Genomic DNA, 7,465 nt, shown 5'->3' on the forward strand with positions numbered 1-7,465 from the left:
TGCTGTATATTATCAGTATGTTAAAATTTACTATTTTTTTAAATCATATATTCTCACTTTTTAATGTTTTACAGTGAAAATCCTATGAGATTGTTAAGTCTTGTCAAGTTTCATCTTTTCCACAAAACCTTCCATAGTCTAAGTTTGAAGTATTGTCTCCTCTCCGGTGATCATGTATCTATTTTAACATTGTAGGACATATCGCTTTCTAGCATGGATCTTAATGATTTATAAAAATATTCAATTGACTGTAATGTTTTTTGAAAGAATGTTATTTATGCATTAATTTTCTTAACTCTACACAGCTAGCAGTTACTAATTCTCCATTCCTATCCTAAATCTCCTTTCTTTATCTTTGTTGATGGATTAACACATTGTAGTGATAAAATTTTCCTCTATCATTAATATTCTGTTTTGCCTTTATTACATATATTTTTACATTCTATAAACTACACAACATTATTTTAAGTGAAAATTCTTAATTTTGGTAGAAATGCAATTAATTGGATGATGGAACTATAAATTGGTTAACAATTACTAGGAAATAAATCACTAGCAATATGCATAGAACCCCCAATGTGTTATATCCTTTATCCTGCTAATTTTAAATTTTGATAATATTTTTAATCCTATTCTGGAATACTGTCAGAAATGGTAAATACAGAAGAGTTTATACATAGACATATAAATTATAGTATACTTTCTAATCGTGGAAAATTACAATCAGAATATTAAGCTAAAAAGAAATAACTACATTACTCCTCATTTTTGTCACTATTCTGTCATCAAAAACATTTCTAACAAAGATCGTTAATATTATGCAAAAATTAACTATACTTTCTAAATAAAGTTATGCAAGATATTTATGAGAGGCATTCAATATTTTTTCAACTGTCAAAAATATTTTTAGAACAATTATTAAAAGTCAAAATCATTAATAAATTGTGTTTTCACCAGGATTAGCTCTTGACTTGAATCTTGACTTGATTTTCTCCAGTTGAGGTGAATTGCCTTTTCCATGTAGATGCATGTTATAGTATTTATTAAAAAAATTTAAATATCTCTTAATCTTATCTTAAACAATATCTGTGATACTGGGGGTGTGAGAAGAATCTATGTTTTTTATTGCTACCTTCAGTTCCCGTAAGAATTGGTCATACAAAAGTTGAATATATTTTGAATGAAATTAATTATTTGCTATAGTACTTCAATGAAGAGATATCTATGGGCTGCCTCAGGTTTCTAGAAAGTGTTAAACTTCTCGTGATATTTAATCTAATAATCACCAACAATAGAATGAAAGATTTCATCACAACCAATTATTAATTCCCTTTCCTTTTCACAACATTCATTCTGCCCACATTTATCAAAGGGCAACTATCAGTTGTATCTCTCAACACTTTAACCTAACAGTAAATACAAAATACAGACCGAAGTAAAATGTAGGCCACAGTTGATGCTTCTAAACATATCTTAGAACAAATATTAGAAAAATACCTACTTCTGAAACCATGAGAAAAAATTTAAGCAGAAACATGTTGATCATTTCAGATGTTTATTCTTATTTTTTGTGGATGAAAAGGACACAAATGTATTTCCTTATAATAAACTTTGTTCCTTCCCCATCTATTTTCTGTAAGAGTTTTTATATAATCTGTTCCATTTTTTAAAAATTGGATACAGTTTATAACCATCTGAGCCTGATCTTTTCTTTGTGGGAATAAGTTAATTATGACTTCTTTTTTTTTAATATATAGCTATTCAGACATTCTATTTCTTTAAGTTTGGTGAGCTGTATTTACTAGGAATTGTCTATTCTATTCAAGTTATTGAACTTACTTGCAAAAAGGTGTTCATAGTATTTTTCATTTTATCCTTTTTTTCCATTTTTATAGTTTTTATTTAAAGTCATATACAAGATTACTTTATTCCTGCATCTTCTCAATTGTTACTTCCTAATATTTGCCCTTTTCCTTTCCTAAACTTTGCAAAATTTGGTTTTATGTTCAAGGGTCATTTTGTGGTCTTTATTCAGTTTTAGTCTAGTGATAACCACCTTGCTGGGGTGAATGCCCATGTGGACAGTCATGCCATTCGCCTTCTCTCGCTGCACTCGTTCCATGTAGATGATGTATTTCTTCCTGTAAACCTAGATTTCTTTGCCAATTTGAGGACCTTTGTAGTGTCCTCACATAACCTGTACTTCATCCTCCTTTCGGATGGGCATGGATCGAACACTGTTCTTCTATCTCAGCTGTTTGGAAAGAGGGGAAGACAATCTTCCTGTGAATGTGCGAAGACTTAAATGTCTTTTACAGTTCTGGCTGTTGGTCAGAAGTTACAAAAGGACTGAACTTTATTTTGGCTGCTGGCGCTTCAGCCATGGCCACGAAAGGGGAAGAGCTCACTTTATCCTTTTAATGTCTGTAGGGCCCATGGTGATACCTATCCCCTCTTACATTTCCTGTTTCCTTTTTTCTTTCTTTTTTTGCTGAGTCTCTAAGGGGTTATTTGATTTTGTTAAACTTCTCAAAGTACCAAAATTTTTGTTCTTCTACATTTCCTCCAACACTTGGTATGGTCCATCTTTTTATTTTTAGCCATACTAGTGAGTGGTAATAATTAATTATATTGAGCATTTTTGTATGTTTGATTGCAATCCATATGTCTTATAACAGCAAGTAATGCTTAATGAGAAGATAGCAGCAGTGCACATGCATTTTGATTTAATTAGAATAAATTATTTACAAAAAAAAAGGAAGGAGAGATATTAAATACAGAAATAGTATCTCAACAACAAAAGCAGTGAATTGTATTACTTAGAGAGAGGGAGAGAGAGAAGAGAGATGGAGAGAAAAACAGAGAAAGATTGGATATAAGATAGATTTATTGCTGTGCTTTGTTGAAGTGCTAAAGGGAGGCTGCCTAAATTATTACCCTGATATATTATATGTGTATGTAATTTGTGTATGTATATGCTAAGGTATGTTTTATTAATAATTATATACATTTGCATGACTAATTTACTATTTCTTATCTTCTTTTTGGAATATTTCACCTGTGAAACCTAGACTATAATGAGACTATGCTAACCCTTATTTTTTTTATTTCATTTCCAAGTAGTTTCTTGTGCATTTTTTTCTTCATAAACTACTTCCCTAATACCCTAAGTTAATTTATTTCTAAAATATTGGACTTTCTAAAGCTGAAATAAACTTCAGATGCTTCTAACTTAACATAAGTAGTTGTTAGTAATTTTTGTACAAGATGTTAATGTTAGTTATGGTATTTATTTTTCTTTAGGCCAAGATTGATTTCAGCCCAACTACTTTTCAAGTTTGACCTTAAAACAGGCCTTTTCAGGAACACTGATAACTGCATTCCCTGTAAAGGTGAGGTAAGTCCCAGGAATTCATAAAATATGGCTTCATGAACAGTGCTTCTGAGCCACTTGAGGAGGATGAGCAACTGATGGGTGGTATTTAGTAATTTTCTGAGTGGTGTAAGATAGGAGTCCAATATCATTTTTCTGTATGTGGATATCCAGTTTTCCTAACTCCATTTATTGATGAGACTCTCCTTTCCCCATTGAATATTCTTGGCTTCCTTGTCAAATATTAGTTCACCATATATGCAAGGGGTTATTTTTGGGCTCTGTGTTCTGTTCCCTTAATCTTTGTGTCCATTTGTATGCCACTCTTATACTGTTTTGATTACTATCACTTAGGATGGTTTGAAATGAGGAAGTATGATGCCTTCAGCTTTGGTCTTTTGTAGTTCCATACAAATTTTAGTGCACTGTTGATGGGAATGTGAATTAGGGAAGCCATTGGACTATTATTCAGCCATGAGAAAGAAGAAATTCTAACATTTGCAAGAACATGGCTGGAACTTGAGAACATTATGCTAAATAAATCAGATGGAGAAAGACAAATATTATATGATATTACTTTTGTGTAGAATCTTAAGAAAAAAAGCTAAACTCATGGAAACAGAATAAAATGGTGGTTACCAGGGCTAGGGGAGCATGGTTAAAGAAGTGGGGAGATACTGGTCAAAGGGTATAGATTTCCAGCTATAAAAGAGTAAGTTCTGGGGATCTAATGCATAGTATGGTGATTATGGTTAACATCACTGGATTATATATTTGAAACTTGCTGAGAGAATAGAATTTAAATGTTCTTACCACAAAAAAGAAATGGTAATTATGTGATAAGATGGAGCTAAAGGTAAGGTAATAATCATTCTGCAATATATAACGGTATCAAATTTCAGGTTGTTTATCACTTACACAATATATGTCAATTATATCTTAAATGAAGCTGGGGGAAATATATATATATATATATATATATATATATATATATATATATATGAACTACTCAAGAAATACTTCAGTTAAGTTCTTCAAAATCCCAGGTAAAAAGAATAGGTTGGGGATACAGCACCACCATGCAGTCAACATTTTAGAATTAAACAACCAAAAAAGATACTTAAGGACTGACACATTTGAAGGGCTTACTGATTCTTAAAAGCATTGCATTTCTGAGAAAGGAAGCCTCAGTAAGGATTATTAGTATCTGGGAATGCTCCATTAAGAAAGTGGGAGATGGGCACCTGGGTGGCTCGGTTGGTTAAGCAACTGCCTTCGGCTCAGGTCATGATCCTGGAGTCCGGGGATCGAGTCCCGCATCGGGCTCCCTGCTCGGCGGGGAGTCTGCTTCTCCCTCTGACCCTCCCCCCTCTCGTGCTTTCTCTCTCTCATTCTCTCTCTCAAATAAATAAATAAAATCTTTTAAAAAAAAAAAGAAAGTGGGAGATGAACTAGAACTTGGAAGATGAGTAGGTTTTCATAATGACTTACAGTGGTATTTAGTAATAAGGAAATATATTTCAAATAAAATAATCCTACTCTTTGTCCCTTCTGTTTGATGTTTATACAAGTGAAAAGTGAGGAGAGCATGGATTGGCATGTGGCAGCACAGCAGGTGCTAAACAAACACAACACACTGTGCTCTTGCACTAAATATCATGAAAAAACATCTTCTCCTACTTTCCATATGAATAGAAATGTATTAAATTATGGATTACCCTCTTAAACAATATAATAAATTAAATACCACATTTTAAGTATATATAAGTATATGTATACATATATTTATACTTTCATGTATAGGTTTAGATTTTTAATAAAATGATCAGCCTGGAATTTCACAGGCTTGTATGAAATTTTATAGTGGGTTTTATAGTAGTTAAGTAATTAGTCAAATAAATCTTCCTCAAAATTATTGTGCGTTGTAAAGTTTCCTGTGATATAAAAAAATAAAATGTCAATGATCCTTGAATTTTCAAAGAATAGATGCAGCATACACAATATATAAAAATGCTAGCACTTTACTAAAAAAAAAAAAATAAAATCAGTGAGCCCAAGGAAACTTAATGACAAAATATAAAAATACTTTTTATTATTCTAGAATTAGGACAAAAGTGTCAGATACATATCAGTTAAGTGATAAGGATACTCTTAGGCTTATCATTTGAAAAAACTTGTAAAGCAAGGAATATACTACGTATAATACAAGCAGTCATCTTTTGTCTATAGAGATGCTGAGTAATGTTCTTGAAAGGTTGAATTATTTGCACAGAAACTATCAGGACAATCCAAGAAAATTCTTTAAATTATTTCAGTGAATTAATGCTGGAGTTTATTTTGTTTAAGATACTGCTTGCAGCACATTGGGGATTTCATATCTCTGGAATATAAAGAAGCCTCTGGCATTTTCGTCCTCTATTGCTACTTCATGTGTGCACACATTTCCAGAAGGAGAGTGCCAAAATCTAGTCAAATGGTTGAAAACAATGAGCAAGAGTGAAAGTACATGATCACCATCTCAAAGAAAGTCTCTTTCACACTGACATTTAGGCAGTCTGAACTTCAATATACTCCATGGGAAAAAAATGACAATTTCTTGATTGATGAGGAGTTGGTGATGTAGAAATAACTGTGGCAAGTTCTGGCCAATAATCCCAATATATTTCTTTCACAGTTAATAAAATTTCAAAACCTGAGGTGTTGTAGTAAAGTGATTGTAGCATGGTTCTTGGATGACGGGAAGAATGTTAGTGAACATCCTTTAGAATGTGTGTTTTCTTGCCAGATTTTTTAAATAGTGTTTTTAATTTATGTATGTTGCTGATAAGAAAAATGTCAAATTTCTTCATCCTTTAATAGTATCGACTCATTCCCCCGCTCTACTACCACCCAGTAGTTAAATTTTAATGATCTATGTTATTTGTTAGAGGTATTTTCAGTAAATTAAATCTATCCATAATTAAATTTTTTTTTCAGTTGAATTGTTTCAATGTTTCAAAATTTCCCCCTTTAAGATTTTAGCCAAGTATACTTGACATATTTCACTGTTCCTATGTTTTTAAAACAACAGGACTAATCAGAAATTAAAAGCAGCTGTAAACACTCAGACTCAATAATTTTCTCAGTCACTGAATTCAGTGCAGTAAAAGCTAACAAATAGTTTATTACACTGTGGTCAACAGTATAGTATCAGGTTCTCATTGTTGGATATTAATTTAGGAATATTCCCCCACTAACATTTTTTGTTATGTTCTAAAAGCTGCCTGCAGAGAAGTTTAGCACTTTGAAATGCAGATTTTTTAAGTTCCTCTCATAAACAATACCGTAAAAGGTGATGAATTTTTGAAGCAAGTTCACAAATCCTATTTACTATGATGTTATAGAAGAATATTATTGACGGCAACATTTCTATTGTTACTAACTCCAGCTCCTAACCTAGTTTCTATGGAAAGTATATTCAGAATTCTCTCAGAGAATGCTGGTCTGCTTTCACCAAGTAAACAGTGGGAATGGAAACTCCTGGGTTGCTTTGGTAGTAGGAAAAGGATTCCAGAATGAGCTTCCCCAAGGTGACATCTTTAGGTGAACAGAGATTGGACAGCAGAGTATTGGGTTGCAGGAAGCTGAAACAGCTTATTTATTAATTATACTTGTAAAAACAACAACAACAAAAAAACCTCTAAATGAGAATTCTTTTTTTAATTTTATTTTATTTTGTTATGTTATATTAGTCACTCTACAGTACATCATTAGTTTTTGATGTAGTGTTCCACGATTCATTGTTTTCATATAACACCCAGTGCTCCATGCAGTACGTGCCCTCCTTAATACCCATCACTGGGCCAACCCATCCCCCCACCCCCCTCCTCTCTAAAACCCTCAGTTTGTTTCTCAGAGTCCATAGTCTCTCATGGTTCGTCTCCCCCTCCGATTTCCCCCCCTTCATTTTTCCCTTTCTTCTAATGTCCTCCATGCTATTCGTTATGTTCCACAAATAAGTGAAACCATTTTGACTTTCTTTGCTTGACTTATTTCACTTAGCATAATCCTCTCCAGTTCTATCCATGATGGTGTAAAAGTTGGGTATTCATC

The 7,465-nt window shown here is 32.6% G+C and overlaps 1 pseudogene; it reads right to left on the reverse strand.

Annotated features, from left to right (window-relative positions):
• Positions 1–1,925: 1,925 nt before the first annotated feature.
• On the reverse strand, positions 1,926–2,384 carry LOC102747807 (large ribosomal subunit protein uL24 pseudogene; annotated as a pseudogene).
• Between the last annotated feature and the right edge of the window lie 5,081 nt (positions 2,385–7,465).

Source organism: Leptonychotes weddellii, chromosome 1, assembly GCF_054177405.1.
Source record: "Leptonychotes weddellii isolate Sample4059 chromosome 1, ASM5417740v2, whole genome shotgun sequence".
Taxonomy (NCBI): Eukaryota; Metazoa; Chordata; class Mammalia; order Carnivora; family Phocidae; genus Leptonychotes; species Leptonychotes weddellii.